Source organism: Varanus komodoensis, unplaced genomic scaffold, assembly GCF_004798865.1.
Source record: "Varanus komodoensis strain SLA01 unplaced genomic scaffold, ASM479886v1 scaffold189, whole genome shotgun sequence".
In the NCBI taxonomy this organism is placed as follows: domain Eukaryota; kingdom Metazoa; phylum Chordata; class Lepidosauria; order Squamata; family Varanidae; genus Varanus; species Varanus komodoensis.
In genome coordinates this window covers 58322-79119 of record NW_025335545.1, presented here as the reverse complement: position 1 = coordinate 79119, position 20798 = coordinate 58322, and positions in this window count along the sequence as shown.

Sequence of the window (20798 nt, the reverse complement as noted above, 5' to 3'; positions counted from 1 at the left end):
GCGCGGATGGACTGCACTGGTGCCTGGAGGCTCCACTGAGCTCACTGGATCTACTTGGGAGGCTGTTGCGTTGCCCGAAATCCGGGGCGCTCCGGGCAGTTTGTGGCCCTGAAAACCACGCGGGGCAACCCGAGAAAAGGCAGCCTACAAGCTGGAAACAATGGGATGCAATCCAAGCAGCTACCCAAATGAAACCCAGCAGGAATTTGGCGATTTAAAATGCGCAGAGGGCGCTGATGGTCGAGTCAGCAAAAGTCCAACAACGGCCAGTCACGGAGGCCCCCCCTCCTCGCTGCCTAACGGTGTGCAGGGCCGCATCCTGTCGCACCTGCATGGGCCAGAGACTGCGCACAGTCCAAGGACAGGGGGCATCCATCGGTGGGCACAGCGGCTGTGATGCAGCCAGGCCCCCCGAGCGTCGTGGCCCCGTGGGAGGGATGCCTCCCCAGCTGCCCGCGGGCATCCCTGCAGCTGCCACGCACACGCAGCCCTCCACTTCCGCAATCCGCCCCAGCAAAGCCCTGAGCGCTTGTGTGCCAGCTCCTGCAGGTGCCTCTCCGGCCAGGAGCTCCACTGACGAAATGCAGAGCCCAGCCAGGAAGGCACCTCCGTGACTTCCCCTCCCAGTCCCCCAGGGTTCCCGAGCCGAGGCTCCCATCGCTTGGTGAGAGGGCACGATCCTGCCGCAGAGCGGCAGCACGTTGTGGAAGGAAGCACAGATGCACGGGGGGGGCGGGGGGCGGTGCTGGGAGGCCACGAATTTCCTCTTGGCTGCCCATGCATGGATGCAACCTTGCACCTCACTTCTGCGCTCCCAGCACACTTCCTTTCTCCCCGAGCACCTGTTGTGCGTACCAGCTATAAATACCCACAGGGTGCAACTTGTTTGTGGGTTATAAATATCGCAACAACCTCTCCAGTTTAACGCTGGAATTCCCTTGGCTGTAGATCAGGTGCGACAACCAAAGCACACCCTTGCTTAGAAAGACGTGTCCCTTTTATACACACAGGAAAGCGCTTTGTATCAGTTCTCCCACTCAGACAGCATCCAAGAACCCACAAGAACCCAGCCTTAAATGTGGTTTGGCGTCGAACCACAGGTTGTATTGAAACATGGGCTGTCCCGTTGTTTGAACCCAGCCGCAACAACAAACCGTGGTTGGCTGGCCATGCACAACCCACATGGCACCCCCTAACAGGAGAATCCTTGAGCTCTCTCGGTGGTTAATAGGTTGTGGTTTGCTAGTGTGGCTGGCTGCAGACAACACATCGCAACAACAACCTGCAGTTCGGCAAGAACCCACACTTAGCCCGGACTTGGGCCCAGAGTTTGGGTTATTCTGTTGGCTGAGAGAGAGAGCCACCCGGGTTCTTAAGCATGTGATCCACCATGGAATCCCTCCCCAAGACACAGCGGCTGCTGGGTGGCGGAGTCGCCTCCTTTCCGCTCTGTGAGTTTGCCTGTCGGTGCTTTTTGCTTAGCGATATTACAGAAACACCAGCGCAAAGACGCAGAACTGTGGCACGGGGTGCAAGAACGCTCCTCCAGATTTCCAAAACAAACCCTAAGACAGCCCTCCAGGGGTCTCCTGCAGCCACGCCCCTTCCCCTGGTGGGGTTCGATGATGACTGCAGCTTCCTGGCTGTTGTGCATTTTTCAGATCAACTTCTTTTAAGACTCGGTTATCGACAGGAAGAGCTTTAAGTTAAAATATGCTGGCGTTTTTGGTTTTTTGGCCGTGCCCGACACTGCAATGTGGCCCCCGAGAATGGGATTTGCCCCTCGGCTGAAAGAGCTTCTGTTCCCCCTGTGATGCGGGGCCCGTTATGTCACCATTTCTGGTCAGGGAGTGCCATGGCATGGCGCAATTTTTCCCAACCTATGCTTGCCTGGGAAATGATGGGCATTGTAGTCCCATACATATGGAGAGTTCCAGCTTGGGAACAGATGGCACGGCTCGGCATACCAAGAATGCCAGTTTGATTCCTTGTTGTTGCGTTAGAATCGCCAAGCGAAAAGCTGCTTCTGAGATGCTAGAGAACGGCTGAGAGATGGACGCACTGAGAATCAGAGTGAGGGTGTTTGAGTAGGACTCGGGAGAGCCGGCCTCGAGTCCCCAGTGAAGATCCCTGGGTGGCCTTGGGCCAGGAACTCACCCTTCTTAGCCTCACCTACCTCGCAGGGTGGTTGTGAGGATAAACAGGGCGAGAAAACGGGGGCTGTTGGAAGACTCCTAGCCTGACCTGGGAGAAGGCCCCCTCCTGTGCTCCTGTTTAATTATGAGCTGCATTCGCTGGTTTTGCTGAGCCTTGCAGTGCTCCAGGTTAATACCTGATACCTCAACAGACAAAGAGGCCGGTCGGGGCAGACCAGCCGTTTTCGGTCGCAGCAGTAAGCAACCAAATAACTTTGACAAATTGTCCAGGCCTCTGAAACTCTCACCTGCGCTCCGGGGAGTTCCCGTTGGCTCTTTCTTCGTCACTACAACATCTGTCTTCCTCAGCGGGCTTGCCCTTAAAAAGCAAGAATTCATGGAGTGGGGAGTTCCATCCGCTCGTTGTGCCTGGATCATGTCCGCTTTCTTTGATGCTTCCTGCAAGGAACCTGGCTGGGCAAGAAATGCGCACGACGGGCCGAGATTAGAGAGGCAGGAGTCGCCCCCCCTGACTCCCTCCCTCCCTCCCTCCCTCCCTCCAAGCACCGATCACGCTGCTTTCTCAGGGGGCCTGGGAAGCCCAAGCGACGCCGCACAACTTCGAGTCTCTAATTTCCGCTGGAACCTCGCTCTGTAGCCATAACGGAGCGGCAGATTAAAGCCTGGGCCTCTGCTGGGTGGGAACCTCAGAAGAGACATCACTGCACACCGAGCGCGAGGTGAGCGGATTGTGGCCGAAGGAGGGGGGGATTCGTGGATCCCTTCCTGTGGGCATGTGCCCACGAACCGAAGGTGGCAGAGCTCCATGCGCACCCTCCTTTCTCAGGCCGGTGCTGGGGACCCGGATGAACTGGTTTGGAAGGCGAGAAAGACGCAGCAGCAGTGGCAGAAGCCAGAAAGACATCATCAAGCTGGACTTAAGCTCACTCACAGAACTCACTGCGCCAAGATGACTGGTGATGAGGACTAGTGACTTGGGCTTTAAAAAAGAAAGGCAAATTAAGAAGAGGAGCCATATGAGTTGCTATGAGCCCTTGTACTTACGTTAAGCCTCCATCTGCAGGAACAGTCTATCTGCATACAAAGGACAGGGAAAGGCTATTTGCTTTTGTGCCCCATTCATATGCTTCCTGAAGGCACCTGGGTTGTGACTGTTGAAAACAGGGTGCCGGACTAGCCGGCCTGGAGTGTTGGCCCCTCCAAGGCCCTGGTTTTCAGGGGGACGCTGCCTTTGCAGGGGGGACGCTTCCGCTGCATTCAGTCTGGCCTCGCTGCGCCGCCATCGGCCCCACTCCGTGGAAGTGGCTTCCTTTTGCCCGGGGTGTCAAACCGCAGGGTTCGGGTAAGCGGAGAGCGCCTGCCCCACTGATTTGCCTGTGGTCTTGCCCCCTGGAATGCACCCCCAAGAGCTTCTCGGAAAACAAACCGTGTGCTGCAGAGAGAATTGCTTTTCTTTTGTCTGTGCTGCAGCTGCCTTGCCTTTTTTATTTTTATTTTATTTTTATTTAAAACTTTTCTCGACTGTCCCATTACTGAACTCTCGTGACAGTTCGACAATACAAAACGTAAAATCTCCTAAAACGGCGTCCTGAAGATGTGACTAATAATAAAACCCCAATTAAAATGGCCAGGTCTTGAAACACTGGGGAAATAAATCCCATTCCATTCCAGATCCTGCATTTTAGGGCTAGGAAACAGGCAGCAAACCGCTCTCTCCACCCTCTCCTTCCCGTGGGCAATTTCCCGTTTCGTTACCCTTTTTCTGGACTCAAGACCTGCCAAAGCACCAGGCCTTCCCTTGAAAGGCATGAAGCGCCACTTGGATGGAGCGCGGCTATATATTTTCCCCCGCTGCGAAGGGGAAAGGGGGCGAGCCGAAGGGTACCTTGCGCTTGACGCAGCTCGGTGGGTGCTGGGCACAATCCATTGCTGTCGTTTGCAAAGCACGGCCAGGCCCCGGAACAGAGGCACCATAAAGCAAGCTTGTGCTTCTAATTGCAACCTGGCCGTCAGCGTAATTAGCCAGCATCATCAGCGAAGCCCCTTGAAGTCTGCAAGACGACGGGGAAGGTTTGGGAGCAAATGCAGGACGTTCTGCACCCTGAAGGAGTCGCTTAATATCGGAGCAAACACGCCGTTTGAAATCCGCTTTCCGGAAGACACAGCCAGATCAAGAAGGGGCTGGGTTAGGTGGGCAGGGGCAGCTGCCAGATGCAAACCAGAGGAGGAAGAACTTTCCAAATGCCTTTGAAGGGCAGTGCCAGGATGGGAACATCTGGACTCGGCCGGAGGCTCAGGATACCCACAGCCTCACAGCTGTGATTGTCTGCAGTTGCACAAATGTGGCTAAAAAAATTCAGGGGCAATTTTTTCAGATGGCGGCAGCCGGCACAGGAGGTCTCCAAATTTCCTCCGGGACACTTGGAGAGGGCTGCCCGGGGGTGCCGAAGCGAGGATCGAGAAGCCAGCCTGAAACTCTGGTTCCAGGATTGGCTCAAGAATATAGTTTGAGCGGAAGAAGACGCTGCAGCAAAGCCGAAGCAGTTTCGGGCTGCAGTGGGAGGGGGTGCCAGGGGTGCCAGGGCCTCTCCGTGCCACGTGGGCAACAGGGTTTCGTGCGGGCCGTTTGGCAAGTTTCTCGCTACTCTTCCCCATCGGAACAGCCCATCATGGGCCCAGCAGCCCTACAACAAGCCATGGGTTGTTCAGAAATAAGCCACCCAGGGGAAACTGGCCCAGGTCTGTGCACCAGGACAAGGCATTTTGGGTAACAACCACAGGCGTTGTGGGTTGTGAACCCAGGCGTTCTTATTTAACCCTAGGCATTCGAACCAGGGCTAATTTAAACCCCGAGCCATCGTCTTGTTGGCATGCCATGTTGCAAAAGAAGGGCTGCATTCAGATCCTTTTCCCTTCTTTCATTTTTCTCTTTTGCTACCCAGGAATGCAGAAGGGGGTAGAAATCTTGCAAATCAATAAATAGTCGGCAACTGAGAGGTGCCAAATCAATAAGAGGTTGAGCTCTGAGTGGCGCTTTGCTGAACACCGTCTTAGGCGTGTGCGCTGGAGACAAGATGCGTCTGTTCCCTGCATGGAAATTCAATTTCCTGGGAGGGAAGCTAAACCTGAAGAATTACACCTCCAGCAACTCGCACACAATAAGGGCATTTGAATATGGACACGTTCAAAAAGGTAAAAATAGGTAAAAATAAATCTCTCTGATTTAACAGAAAGAGGTCCCTCACGCACCCGAAATTACACCTGGGAAGTCTGGGGCAGTGGGACGTGCCCAGCATGGGGTGATCACAATGCTTTGATTCTTCTGGGGTGTAAAAAAAGAAACCGTCACAGTTCATGCCCCTAAAATACACCATTTTGTTTGCCATTTAATCTCCAAGATATCCAAGAGAAGAGCAGTCCTTTTAACTTTGCTCCCCTTCAGAAATAGCTCTCATTCCCTCCCAGTTCCGAAATGGCCCCCCTGGGAACGAAGCCCTGGCTGCACTGGAATTCTTTGGGTAGGTAGGCCTTCAGCTCACAGTACGGGAGAAATTTTAGCTGTCGGGGCTGCCCCAGGCAGTCACTGCAAAACTATCTAGCTGGTGATTCCTCGGTGCCGGGACTTCTCTGAGCTGTCACAGTATGACGGATGATCAGGAGCTTGAGGCAGGGACCTTTGGCCACCAGGAGCCGGGACGGGCCCCCCTCTGGTGCCACCGGGGCCCCGCGCACTCCCTTGTCCGAGTTCCCTGGCAACCCGGCCTCGCGATGGCAATATTTGCCTCTATTATGATCTGGTATCTGCAGCAACCATGTGCCAGCGCTGCAGCGGAGGCGGAGGAAGGGACTCCGTCCGCCTTGGAGGAGAAAACCGCAGCCGTATCTCGCAGGAGAAGCCCTGCGCCAGGCCTCGCTTTGCAGGCTGAGATTTTCTGGGCGGCTCGCCGCTTCCTTGGTGAATGTGAGACCGAGCAGGGCGCGCCGCATTCCCACTCCACTCTCTTGGCAAGGGAAAGGAGGGGTTTGATAAGAACCAGACTGAGTCACGCAGGGAGGGACTCATTCCGAGCTCGCTCCGCGTTCCGACCTCCGCTTTCCGAGCTCCACACGGCCGCGCTTCGCCCACCCACTGCTCCGAGGAGGACCTGTTTACATCAGGGAGAGTCGAGTCGGCTCGGGGCTCCCTCTCCCTTTCTCCTTCTGCTAGTCTAAACCAAGCAGCTTCCCCTTTTGCCGAAGCCATCATTCCAACAAGTCACAACCAGACTACTCAGTTTCCAGAGCAAGCTCTGCACTCTTTCTGTACGTGCTCAGATTCTTCCAAATTCTGTTGAACCAGTGCATTTGTCTTCCCTTCCCTTTTTCTCTTTGCATTGTTGTTTCTAGTAGTCAAGGGGAAGGAACAAGCTAGACAGACATCTCACATGATTTGAAGTCTCTCTCTGACATGCTCTTTCTTTCCGATATTCATTCTGAGAGTTTCAGGATGTTACGTTCTAGTTTTAGTGCCAATTTCTGTACCTGATTCAGAGCGATTGTGACATAGTTGAGTTTTTCCTGTGTCTTTCTTAATCTGGATACACAAACTTTTAGAGGGATGCATTGTGAGGAATCAACAGCTGTCAAAATGACTTTTTCTTTTAAAATAGGGGTTTTAACAGGATTATCATCATGATCACATTGCATTTATATGCCACCCTCTTTTCTCTGGCAAAAACCCAAGGTGGCTCTCACATTCTCCTCCCCTCCCTGTGAGGCAGGTTAGGTGGAGAGCAAGTGGCTGGCCCAAAGTCTCCCCGTGGGGACTCGAACCCAGCTCCCCAGCCCAGCACTTCAGCCAGCACCCCACACTGGCTCTCCAGTTTAAACAGGGTTGCTTGAAAGAGAGATAAGCAGCCATGAAATCTGTATACCTCACTATCTGCTTTGCATGCCCAAAACCATCGACGGCTGTCAAAAATAATTGTGCCCAAAAACGGGTAGGTTGCCCAACACCTAGAAAAAGTGGAAAGATCAAGGACACTGAGAGCTGCCCCCTGAAATCGGGAGGATCGTAATGCAAAGAGGCTGGCTTGATCGCCACTGCCTTTCACAAGCAAAGAGTGGCTCGGCTTTGCGCTTGGCTTTCAAATGAAGGCAAAGTAACGCGTTTGAAATATGGCTTTGTGCACGTCCAAGGATCTTTCCTGCTTTGGCAGAATCCAGACAAGGCTTCCCATTTATAGTAGTCAAACTGTTGCATGTGAGCACCTGATATGCAAACTTTTTTTTTAAACGAGCAAAAACATTTTCGGGCATCTCAGGCGCGACCAGCGAAGGCCGTGCTGGTGTGTGGCTGGGGCACCTTTGGAGGTGCCGTCACTGGTCTTTACTTCAGAAATCATGAAAAGCAATCCGGGGGGGGGGGGGGGGGGTCAAAAAATGGGGTCCGAAGGGGGGGGAGAGACAAGACAGGTTCTGTCCCAGGTGTGCCTGCAGGGGGGTGGCGAGGGAACAAAACCTGTACAGGGAATTATAGGTCACAGCATATGCCACTCTATGATACGTGCTTTCTAATAAAGACATCTGGTTTGAGGTCTGTGAATGAGGCGTGTGGCTTCTTAAGCCTGCACTGGGGAAGAAAAGATAGTAATTAGATGCGCGTAGCCATACCATGACTGGAGAGGCCAGACTGCAACCGCCGTCCAGTTTCTCAGTGTTCGCCTCAGCATCGTGTGTATAAAATTGATTGCTCTGAGGAACCTGTGAAAAAGGTGATGCACAAGTGAGGGGTCTTGGTTGGTTTTACAGGTGCAAGTGGGAAGGTCTTGATTTCAGGGTCTGGTTCCTCCAGATAAAAAGGGGCACTTAGTAGGTGACAGAAGACACTTTGGCCAGAGGCACTGAAGATACACCGCAACCTTCACAGATTCCCGGACTCATCTCGCCGGGAATGCAACACACATGGATTCTTTTTCCTCCGGTGGGGAAGGGATGTACATTTCTTTATAAAGTCATCTCTCTGCCCCTTTGCAGCCGGTTTGGAACTCTTGGTGCAAGTTTTCCTGAGCATGTGCCAAGCTTTATGGATTGGAGAAAAGCACACAGTCAGAAGATGCTATCCCTTGTTTATTTGGGAGGAATGGTTACTTTTGAAAGTGTGGATGCTAGTCTTCTGTGACTGCTCTATTTCTTCCAGCCCGCAGCCTCTTCCAGGGAATTCTTGGGGTCTGAAGGCACCCAAAGTGCAGGACCGGATGCCTGGCCCCAGGCACCCTTCTAATCATGGCCCTCTTCCTTCTCCGGATCGAACGCTCTCTCCCTCCCCCTGCACACCCCACAAATCCAGGTGGGTCACTGGAAGAGGAGGCAGAGGCAAGATGGAGCCTGCATAGAACAGCATAGAAAAGATGGTAGAACAGGTTTCTCTCTGCTTGGAGGTGGAGGACTGATGAAGGGGCTGGGCCCATCCGCTCGGTATTTCAGCTCTGAAAATGTCTCAGCAAAGCGGGAGAGGAGGGCAAGCGCAACAAAACCCACCTGGAACTGTGTGGTCCACCCTGGGTGTGCTTAAAACCCCAACGTCTTCAGACGTGCGGTCCAGATTAAATCTGTGTCATCACATCCAGCTCTTCTGAATCTGAAGAAGCACAAGAAATCTTGACAGCCCCCTGGAGAGCTTGCGAAAGGGCTTTTTCTCTGGTTGAGGACACTGGGCTCAGGGTATGTTCCTACTGTCCCTCTTCCTTGGGGCGGACCTAATTTTCTTCCTTTTGGCTGTTTGGGGAAAATTAAGTCTATCACGCTAAGTGCAGCTTTATGCCAAAGAAGGAATAAATTGAGCCTAGAACCAAACCGGGAGCCAGTGCCAGGCATATATTGGAATACCATTACCTGACAAATTAATTTATAAATGATTTAGGTGAGGAAGTGCAAGAATGATGATCAGATCTGCAGACGATACAAAACTGGGTGGAATAGTGAACACCCTAGAAGACTAAATGAAGATCCAGGGCGATCTTGATAAACTGGAACAGAGTGAGATTCAATAGGGACAAGTGCCAAGTCCTCCACCCAGGAAAAAGAAACCAAAGGCATTGATACAGGATGGGGAATACATGGCTCAGCAGAACTGAAAAGAAAACGACCTCAGAGTCATTGTGGACATCAGCCAGCAATGCAATGCAGCTGCAAAAAGGGCAGAGGCTATTTTGGGATGCGTTAACGGAAGCATGACTTCCAAATCGCGAGAAGTATTATTTCCCCTATGCTCCTCATCAGTCAGACCTCGGCTGGATACTGTGTCCAGGTCTGGGCACCAAGATTTAAGAAAGATACAGGAAAATGAGAAAGGGTCCAGCGGAGGGTGACAAAAATGATCCGGGGTTTGGAAACACTGCCCTGGGAGGAGAGGCTGAGAGAACTGGGCATGTTCAGCCTTGGGAGGAGAAGACCGGGGGGGGGGGGCATCAAAGGCTGCCACAAAGAGGAAGGTCAAGATCTCTTCTTGCTGGTACTGGAGTGGAGGACACGGAGTAATCAGTTCAAATTGTGACAACCCAGATTCAGGCTGGACATCAGGAAAAGCTTCCTCACGGTCAGAGCAATATGCCAGTGGGACCAGCTGCCCGGAGAGGCGGGGGGCTCTCCCCCACTGGAGACATTCAAGGGGAAACTGGGCAGCCACCTGAGTGGGATGGTGTGAACTGGTGACCTGCAGCAGCAGGGGCTGGACTAGATGGCCTTCCAGGCCCCTTTCCGACTCTGCTATGCTACGATGCTGTGGCCAAGTGGAGCACGAGGGCTTCCCTGGTTCCAGGGACAGCGAGACGGCCTCTTGCATCGATGGCAGATCCAGTGCATGGCGCACAGGTGGGAACCGTTGTGGGAGCAGAAGGGAATCTCAGGCACCGATCTTGGTTGTGAGAACAAGCCACGGGAAGCCTCTTTGCCATTCGTGTGCCGCCAGTGCAAGAGCAGCAAACCGGCTCCTCGTGCTGGGAGGAGACGGTGCCCCCAGCTTTAATTCTGCTGACTTTTTGCGCTGGCTTCTTCCTGCCTCACGTGGAGACAAAGCGAGAAACTCCGGACGATCGGAGCAATGGGCCAGCTTGTCTTTTCCAGGCTTCGCAGGACTGACGCTCTCGTGTGCGGACAGGAGGGCAGGCTGAAAAGGACGAGGGCCCGTCGGGGTGGCCGGGTGAGTCATCCCGCTGCCACAAGTGCATTTATTCTTCTTTCCTGAACTGGCGTGACTCGGCCTGCCAGTCTGGGCCTTGCAGGCGCTTCGGAGACTCCAACCTACACCCGACGCACCCGGGCTGCACTTGCTCAAAGTGGCAGCTCGCCTGGCAGGAAGCCACGGGTTGTGCAAGCCGCCCCTGGAGGCCTGGCAGAGGTTGCGGGCCCCGTGCGGGGAACAGGTCTCTCCCCAGACCCCTCGCAGCCCCACACGCCCTGCAAGCTCTTGGCAACGTTCTGCCCCTTTTAGACTTTGTTTTCCTGTTTGGAGATCGCAAAAAAGGCTGGGATAGAAGCCCTTGGCAGGCTGCTAACCACGCATGCTGTCGGCACCAGATCTGGCTGGCTGACGAGCGGTTACAACCCACTTCCACTCTGGGAATGTGGTACAGTCCTCCACTGCACCAGGTGGAGCAGGCGGGTGTAGGGGCCCCAGGAGAGGGTGTGGGGGATACGCAGCTCTGCTCTTCACCGGGGCAGGGGGTTCAGGAGGAACAGTCGCCCTCCTGCATCTGTGTCCGGAGGCATCCTTGCTGAAAGGTAGGACTGTACCAGTCTGTGTCACTTCAGGGAGAAGACTGGCAGGGTCACGCCTTCTGCCAAAAGCACCTGCAGCTCCTACGCAACTGGGGGGCAGCCGGGGACCGGATTCCCAGCAGTGGGGAGCAGCACAAAAGCAGCGGCATTCTCCAGGGGAGCCCTCAGCGCTGCGCGAAGCGGGTCGGAAGCAGAGATGCACGAACGAGCCAAGATAAGCAGGGAGAGGAAGGCGCTCTTCCTGCGGTCAGAGCACATGATGCCTGCAAGGGCGGAGGAGCAAGAGTCATGGCGCGCTGACTGCGCCTTGGTTGTCTGCGCACCCAGGGACCTCTCCATCATGGGCCTCGCCAAGGCAGTACAGTGCAGTGGTGGGAGCACAGGGCTGAGAAGCAGGAGGTCCGGGTTCAGTTCCCTGCTCGACTCACCTTTCCTGCATCCTGTGGAGAGGCGCAGGAATCGCAACAGCCACAGGGCTCGGCACTTCCTACCACAGGGCTCGGCGTTCCTAGGTGTGCAATCTTGCGTTCTGGAGGACATCGAGGGGTTTTGCTCCGGGCCTCCCAATTCTGCATGGGAAACTAAACATCACACCTTAATGATCGCAAAACAGCCTTCCTTCCTAAATGGAGAATAATAATCACAATTAAGCCCTCTGAAGACTTGAAAACTCGATAAACAAAACAATTAAATAGGCGTGCTAGAACCAGAGACCAAAACAAACCAAACAGGGGGAAATTATTTAACACTCAGACCTACAATCAGACACTTTCCTGCCCAGGCCTTGTCGGAATGATGTGGTTGTCCATAACACAACTTGTAACCACCACACTGAGTGGGACTGGGGTGCAGGTGGCCCGGGTTCGGGTCCCCGCTCAACCACGGGGCAACTGAGTGACTTTGGGCCAGTCCCAGCCTCTCCGCCCAGCCTACCTCACAGGGCTGTTGTTGTGCGGATTACACTGAGAGCAGGAGAAGGTTGCAAGCTGCTTAAAAAAGGAGAACGGTGGGATAGAAATAAAACAGCCACATGACACGGCCTGGCTAGAGCTCCAGAAACGCTCGATTTCTTCCAAGAATCTTCTGCTACAAAAACCGGGGTGGAGGATTTTGCTTTCCCTTCACATTGCAAGGCACCTAGAAAACAAGTTTTCCAGGTTTCACATAATATTACAAGAGAATAAAAAACAATGGGATAGATGATGCAAACTAGTAATAATGAAGCTGTGAAGAGATCGCCACACCGTATAAAGCCAGCACAGTAAAAACAACAGGGTAGCATGACTGAAATGCAGGGTCACCCCAGAGAGGTAAAACAGTGTGGCATAGTGGTTAGAGTCTTGGACTGGGACTCAGGAAATCGGGGTTCACCCAGTCATGAAGCTTCCTGAGTGATCGGAGCCCAGTCCTTGACTCACAGCCTCACCTACCTCACAGGGTTGTTGTGAGGGCAAAACAGAGGGGAAGAGGAGGCTAGAAAAGGAATGAAGGCGTAAGAGAACATAAAATAGGTGCCAGAGTGCTCTTCTCGGCTGGCAGATGCGGCAGGCAGGTGCTGAAGTACACAGGGGAGGAGAAATGTATGACGAATGAGCACCAGTCTCCAAACTTCGCGAGGTCTCGGTTGCGACCTTGATATGGAAAACTCAGAGGTGGGCAAGAGGCGCACCCGATGCCACACGCAGGAAAACAGACGCCGGCCGCCCAACGCCGTCTTGTAAGTCTCCCGCTGGAGACCCATAAGACTTCCAGGGGGCTTCGTTCTGCAGATCAGGCACCTCTGGCGGGAGGAAGCCTTGCGCCACAGAAAAGCGGCCAGACTGGCCGGGGCCGCGAGGGTTTGCTCAGCAAGGCTTGCTGATAAAAGCGTTTGTCGTCTCTTAATGTCTAACAGATTCCATTGTGTGGGGCTTCCAGGAACCGGAGAGTGACTTAGTCGGACACATGATGAAGAACTCCGGCAGATGCAACCTTCGGCCAGGGAGACCCGGTCAAACCGTAACGAACCCCCCTGCGCAGGGCTTATCTTCATCTCAGCCTCCGACCTTTGTAGCAGGAGGTTTTGGCCCTTCTGAATTCAGGGCTGGGTCTTCCTCGATGGGCTCCGTCCATTCTTATTTGGGCTTCTCTCTCTCGTCTGCCTTCGTCTTTCATGATGAAAGCAGCCCCGTTTTCATCATTTCTGCTTCCAGGAACAGTTCTGGCCTCACGTGCTCAAGGAAGGCGTCCCAAGGCAGAACGTCGCTTTGCAGCAATCCAGTTTCCCAGTTAAGAACTCCCTGCAAGAAACCTTTACATAGGAAATTAAACTCTGCAGGGGCAGGGAGCCGACCACGCCAAGGGAAGAGTCCACGGGCTTCCACGCGTACCCAGCTCGCTTGTGCGTGGCAGGAACTCGGGTAAGGGCTGGCCGGCTCGGTCCCCGACTCGGGCTCACCACCGAGCTCCCGCAAACCCAGACTGAACGTGTGACTCGCTCTGTTCCAGCCACCCAGGAGCGAGGACACAGGCCGCAAGAATGAGCGATCTCCCCGGCTGCTCAGTGGAGTTTGCGCTCAGGAATTGCCAACATGGATCACCTACAAAGAGCCGTTTGTGTGAAATCGCACAACCACCACCCTGCGAGGCAGGCCAGGCAGAAAAATGAGGTCACTGGCCCGGAAAGCTTCATGGCAGAGTGGAGACTAGAACCCAGGTGCGTCTTGGGTTTCTGCTCCTGCAGACTTTGGGGTCTGGAGCATTCGGGGACCTCTTGGTTGTTCTCTCGGCAACCCCGAGTTGTCTGCTCCTCCATCCGCTCCCACCACGTGATTCTGCCCCTAGAATGTCGGGACGCTGCCAAAGAGGCGGCATTTTGGGAACGGCCCATTGGAGACGGGCAGCAGCAGCACCTGCTTTTGGTCAGCTAGCCCTGATGGAGCAACAGCTGCGGCAGGAAGGAAGTTAAGCTTCCCGGTAGCAAAAGCAGAAGCCACAGGTTGGCTCTTCGGGAATCACGGAGGCACAAACGGGCAGAGGCAAAACGGAAGCCGAGCAAGGAGTCCAAGGTCTGGTTGACTTGCCAACACACACACACACACACAAATACGCCAAAAAGCAATCGCAAGAGCAATGAGCCAGCAAGGAAACGGTGACGGGGTGGGACGGTTCTGCTTTCCTAATTCTACTCTTTGGGCTGAGAGCAGATACTCGCTTTTTTCTGTTGAGCTTACTTGGTTGCGGGAGCGAGGTGAGCTTTGCAAGAGGTGAGCTGCTTCATCAAAGCCCTTTGCAAGAGTTCATTTGCCCTGCAAGGAACTGAGTAATGCTTGGGACAGGCGCCCGACAAACATCTCAGCAATTCTGAAAATGCAAAGCAACGAGAACAGCTTTAATCCATTTTTAGCCTTAAAATGGGATATCATGAATAAAACGACAAACCAGTTCTCTAAAGCGGCCAGTGCCTCTTTCCTCCTTGAATGGGCTGGGGAGGGAGCAGATGCGGCTCCATGCGATTTTTTCATTTCCTATTTTAGCCCAGAATCAAATTAAAATGTATAGGATTTTGTGGGAAGAATTTGGGTGGATGTTTGCAATTTGCACTTGTAGCTCTTTACCATAGCTGACTATGTAAGGAGTCATTCACCTAGCAAAGGATCCAAGCAGATTCTTCCGTCCAATAAGTGCTCATTCGTATTCATGTCTACTCAGAAGTAAGTTCCACTGTTTTTCAGCTGGGCTAATGCCAACATTTAGATCCACAGTGACAGAACAAACGTATCTATCACTTCTCCAATTACTTCCATCAATACTGAACACACATATAATTAATGATTTGAATAATTACAAAGTACAAGCGATAATTTGTACTTTGCTCTGCGTGTTATACCTATTTAGAGAGAGAAACACCCAGCACATTCTAGCAAAGCCTCCATCGCATGCCGAAAGTTGCGGGATGCTTTTCTGCCTAAACATGGGACTGGTTGCGAAATTAATTTCAATAAATAAATAAGCAGCAACCGATCGAGTTGTTCTTACGAAAGGCTCCATCGTTCCATTACGGAGGCTGTCGGTTTCTTTATGAAGGGCTTTTTTGCTCCTCGTATTTGGATCGCATTTGTGTCCTTAAACCCCAGCCTGACCCTTGCTCAGACTCATCTTTGCCACGGCGGAGGCTGCGTGCTTAAGGTCTCCAGCGAGTCCACAACCTGGCTCCAATGCAGCTGCTTGCAGGGACTTGCAAACGGCCCAGAAGCATCTTGCGAAGGGTCCGCGCCCCACGGACGGGGGCCCCTTCGCAGCAGGGCTGCACCAAAGCACCCCTGTGTTTACTCAGTCCAGACAAGGGCTTCTGGACTGGCGCTTCCGCGAGTCTTCCCCAAATCCAGGTTAATGCTGAGGAATGCGGGCTGGGGCCTGGGAAGGCAGCCCAGTTCCATCTGACTTCTGCTGCCTCGCTCGGGCTCTTGGCCATGGGGTCTCTGATCATGGGCAGAGGGCCCTCCCTAGTGGTCCATGCACCCTACATTACGGAGAGGAGTCCTCTGTTTGAAAGACTATCAGTTGTCAGTCCTGCAAAGGTGGGTGAGCTGCTACCATACCCTCCGACCTCTGTTAATAATCGGTTAATAAACAGATCACAGCAGTGGGTGGGACCATCAAGGGCAGGGGAAAATGGCAGTCCACATGGAGCGATTGTAAAGAAGCAATTCTACAGCTATTCAGACAGAAGTCCTAAAATCCCCACTCCCTGGAACATGCAAAGCGGCAGGCAAGAAGAAGATTGCCTCTGTGCACGTGCAGAAGGTCATTTGCATGGCAGAAGTTAAGCACGGAGGGTTAGAGGCAGAATCTCTGGGCAGCGTTTGGCAGTGGTCTGGGACAGCTCCCGAAGCATGCCAATCTTGCAAAAAATGGATTTTGAGGAGGAGGGGAAGAGAAACTATGGATTTTATGGATGTTTCAGATGGCTAAAACTCCCTTTATCCATGAGGAGGCGGATAAGGGGGCATGCGCCACATTGCTTAAAATGCTAATATTGAAACCATGCAATTACAGATAAAAAGCAGCAAAAGCTACCCCCAAAACATTTTGAAAAAGCGAATTGGAGCGTGTTCAAAGCCTGCATTGTGTTCTCGGAAGGAAATCCCAAGGACTGATTCATCTCCAAAGAACGGGGGCTCAGAGCTGCAGGGGGCTTTGTTGGCCTGGAAGGGAACGTGGCTCCTTCACTCCAAAGACAGGCCGCTGTGGCAAAAGGCACTCTGTACATGCTCAGGGACACTGCTAGATCGCAACATATGCCTTCTCTTTCGCAGAAAGGGCAGGGGCAGAAATGGGAAAGGGAGGCACGCTGTGGAAGTGTGGACCTAGTGGGACTTAACCGCGTCCGGGTTAGTTTTCGCCTGGGGTTTCCTCGACGTGCCCGCAGCTTATGCTCTCCGCTGACCTGGGCAGGGAAAGAAAGGGGTGTGAATACACGTGGCAAAGCCAGACATTTAGAAACGGGGAAGGACGGATCGCCAGTGCACCCGTGCCGTTCCGGAAACAAAGGCAGGCGATTCCCCCTGCCCAAACTGCAGGGCAGGAAGCCCAGCGCTGACCATCTGGCCGCCTGAAACGCTGCAAGGCATGCTGGGATACCAGGGGCAGCATCTGGGCCCCCGCCAGGCAGGGAAGCAGGCGGAGGGAAGCGAGGGGGGCAGGCAGGGCGCGCGGGAAGGCGGTCCAGCGCCAAAAGGGATGGCTGCCAGCGCCCAGCTGTTCCGCATCCACACGCTGGCAGCAGCTTCTGGGGTCCAGAACATCTGGAGGTTCCGCGCCGCAAGGAGCATCCTCGAAACACAAGTCTTGCATAACTCGAGGCTCCGGATGAGTTACGGATCGGGCCCCCAGTGATGGAAAAGGCTCTGCATTTGGCACTGGGAGCAGACGGGGCGGGAACCTCTCTCTGCCCGTGGGCAGATGCAGTTCCCGAGCGGCAGCGGCAGGACCGGCCCCTTGGCTTAAAAATCCGCCTATCCTAATTCAACGCTCTTCCGGCCAGAAGTGAAGCTTGGGAAGAGCCTTCCCGACTTTTGGACTGGGGACCCGGGAGACCAGGCAGGAGGCCCTCCTGCACAGGGGCTGCTGTCCTCGCACTCTCAGCTTCACGTCACACGTGCAAAGCGCACAGAGTTGGTCCCAGGAGGTGTTATTAAAGAAAGAACAACCGGACAGAGTCCGCGCTGATCTGAGGGAGGCCCTCGCCCGGTCGGGCCCGCTCACACTCGGGGGAGTCCAGCGGGCCTCGAGAGAGCACTCAGGGAGGGTCCAAGCCCCCCCCCCCAAGGCTGGCTTAGCTTGAGGGCTGGGCCTGAGGCCCCCCCAGGAAAAGCCGGACCGTGCAGGGCATCTTGGCTTCCAGCCAGGCCTCCTGGGAAGCCCTTGGGGTGCCCTGGGGAGGGGGCGCCCCCAGCCCTCACCCGCTCCTCTGCTGAGCATGTGGAGGAACAGCTGCGGGGGGGGGGCGTGTGCGCCGGCGTTCATGGGGGGTGCAGAGGGGGAGGCCTGCCAGCTCCGCATGCACCCCCTTGCCAGGGGCTTGGCGCTGCGGGCGAGCGGCAGAAGGGCCGACCCAGCGGGGGGCGGATGCTCCTCGCACGACAGCTGCTCGCCACTCCGGGCACAGTCCAACAAAGAGGGACATTCACACGCCGCCAGCCCCCCCCCCCGAAATAGCCGCTGCTCATAAACAAGTCCTCCTGGTTACAAAACCCCCGGGGTTGGGGTTGGGGTTGGGGTGGGGGACGGCCAGGCGAAGGCTCCCAGCAACCTGGCTCTTTCCAAAGGCTTGTCAGAGCTTCGCGATGAACGACCAGTGGCACGGACCCAGGAGGGACGCTTTTGCCCATGGGAAGAGCCGCCTGCTTTGCAGGAGCTGCTGTTCCTTTGAAAAGCGTTTTCCCCTCCCGAGGGGGTGCCACGCGACAAAGACCCAGCGGAGCGAAGTGCGGACGGCGGGCATCGGCCGCAAAGAAGGATCGCCAGAGCAGGAGCGGGCAGAATGGCAGCAGAACAGGATCCGGTCGGGCTCCCCACATCCCCGTGATTAAGCAGGTCCCTTCCACCCGCCCCGAAAATCGATGCTGAGTTTCCTCTTCCCTCCTCTTCCCCCTTTCCTTGCTATGCCATGCCTCTCTAGATTGCAAGCCTGCAGGGCTGGGGCCGTCTTTGTTTCCCGAGACCCTTTGCAGGCTGGAAAGTGGCCTAAAGAATCCAAAGATGCAACATGCTTTGGAGAAAGAGAAAGAGAAGGGAAAGGGAGGCGGAGGGAACCAAAACCACGCGCGAGTTTCGCAGATATAAAATTCCTGCACTGTCCAAATGGAACAGGAAGAGTTCAAGGAGAGGAGGAGTCAAAGCCTTGGCCGCTCCTTTGGGTTGGGGTTACTCTATTTTTCCCAAAGGAAATCCCTATTTATAAAGGGGATACTGGAGAGGAGTACATTTTCCTGCAGAAGAAACCCTCTGGCAGAACGGGATGGGAGCAGCAGGAAGGGAAAGCTGCCGTGGCCCCAAACACGCCAAAAAGAGGAGGGGCCCCGCAGAAGGAGCTGCCTTCCCGAAAAGTGCCTCGTTCAAGGCAGGAGCGTATTTTCTCTTCCACCTTTGCACAGAGTGGGGCCTCTCCCACGCCCCGCTTCCTGACCCCAACGGCCAGTCGTCGACTGGCACGACGCGAAGGAGCCACACCAGACCGCACTGCAGGGACCGTCGGTGGACTCGTGCGGCAGGCAGGGCCGGAGTGCGCCGATGCAGGGGAACTCCTGGACGGCGTTAGCCTCACATGCCTCCAGCGGCAGCCTGATTCACTCCAGATGTGAGTTTACGTCGTGAAATCATGGAAAGCCGGAAATCTCTCCGTGGCTTCTAAGCTGCTTGCATCCGCTCAGGGCTCTCCTCTCCTCTCCAGTGTGCATGGCTGGAAAGACACAATTGCTGGCTTGTGAGCTGATTGGCTGAAGAGCAGGTGCCCCCCCGCAGCTCCCAGGATGGGGGGGCATCTGGCAGCCCCCCCAGGGGCGGCAGGCTCTGCTCCGCCCTCCCACACTGGGCCTGCACAGCTTCCCACAGCTTCCACAGTTTTCCTTGGGATGAGAAAAGCCCCTGTCCCAGCGGGAATTGCCCACTACAGGACGCAACTGGTGCTCCATCCAGCCCAGTGCGGTTGGCACAGGCTGGCAGCCGAGGCTCTTCCCTGGAGATACCGCTGAGCTACCTCTCCTCAAGGTGTGCCTGCAATATTATGTGCTATTGTATTTCATTGTATTTTATCGTGTTGTAAGCCGCCCCGAGGTTTCGGCAAGGGGCGGCATAGAAATGTTATAATAATAATAATAATAATAATAGTAATAATAATAATAATATGTACTCTTGTTAGAAATGCGCCTGGTTTTGCTTATTTAAATACGCCCAAATTGCCTTTTCGGACGCTGTCAAGGTAGCAAACCAAAAGCAAGTCTCAAAATTAAAACCAGGATAACCTAATATTATAATGCAACTATGAAACTGCATTTAATTTTTACTGGATTCTTCTTCTTTTTATATGTAACTTTTTTTTGCTGAACAGTTTGGCTTCTATGCATTAAGCCTCTGTTCTTAAAATGCAGAACGATGTGGCGAGGGCGGGGGAACGCACGGGCTCTCCTGCGCCTGCAGAAAATCACCAGCAAGGCGACCCGGTGGAGCGTTCAGATTCGGGGCCGAGGCTACTGTGAGACCTTTCCCTGCAGCGCCAGGTTATCCAGTCTGCCCGGGAGGCGTGCAGGACAAGCAGAAGCGCCTGGCCCCGCTGGGCCGGTCGATGCCTTCGGCTCTCAGCCCCCGGGGAGGAAGCAGCCAGCGCTTCCCCCGGCCACCCTCTCCTGCTGGGCCTCCTCGAGCTCTGCAGGGCTCGTGCCTCCACTGGCTTGGCGGTCTGCAGCCGGCAAGCGCCCAAGCTGCACCCACTGCCTCTTCCGGCTTCTCTGGCCAGCCTCCCTTCGCGACTGGCACCCACGGCTTGCTCCGAAGCGACCCCTCCAGCAAGGGGCACTCCAGGGGATGCCCAGCCCTCCAAGTCGCACCACCAAGATGGCCGCCTTCCGGCCCCCCAGAAGAAGAAAGCGTCTGTCTGGACAGCAGAAGCCGCAGGGGGGGAAGCCGCCGGTCCTTCGGGGGACCCACAAGCGAGCGCTGCCGCCAGACGCGGGCACAGGGGGCACGAGCCGGGAGCCCCACCAGCGATCTCTGCTGCCTCGGGTACAGCACTTGCTGGGGAGCATGGGTGGCGTGGTGCGAGGGGCACTGGGGCACTCCGTGGGAGCACCGCCGAGCCCGTGCCTGGCCGTTGCCATAACAGCATCCCAAAGCAGCGTTGTGGGGGAAGCCCAGAGGGGAAGCCATGAGTAAGACATCCTTCCCCGCGGCTGCGTCGCCGCGGCAACCGGGGCTGCACGAGTTGAGTCACCGGGCCGGATGCCGCGTTTGCCCAGTCACCGCCTCACCGGAGGCCGCGCGGTGCAGGCGGGACGCCACAGCACCTCCGAGGGCGAGCCGGAAGCCCTCCTGCCAGCAAGAAGGCGCATGGCCCGACTCAGAGAAATTCCCAGTCAATTCCCAATGCCCGATCCATTTCCAATCAATTCCCTCTCTCTCCAGCAAGCCTCGGCTTCCCCTTCTGCATTATACCCGGTCGCCGCTCAGCTCTTCCTTCTTGCTCATTTCTCCTCCTCGGTCGTCCTTGCAGCATCTCCCTTCCGCGACACTCGCCGGCATTATTATAGCGCACACCTCCCCGAACGGCTGCCCTGCAAGCCAATTTCAGCTGCACTTTAAAGTGTGTGTGTGTGGGGGGGGGGGGAGATGCTGGACTTGGCACCCATG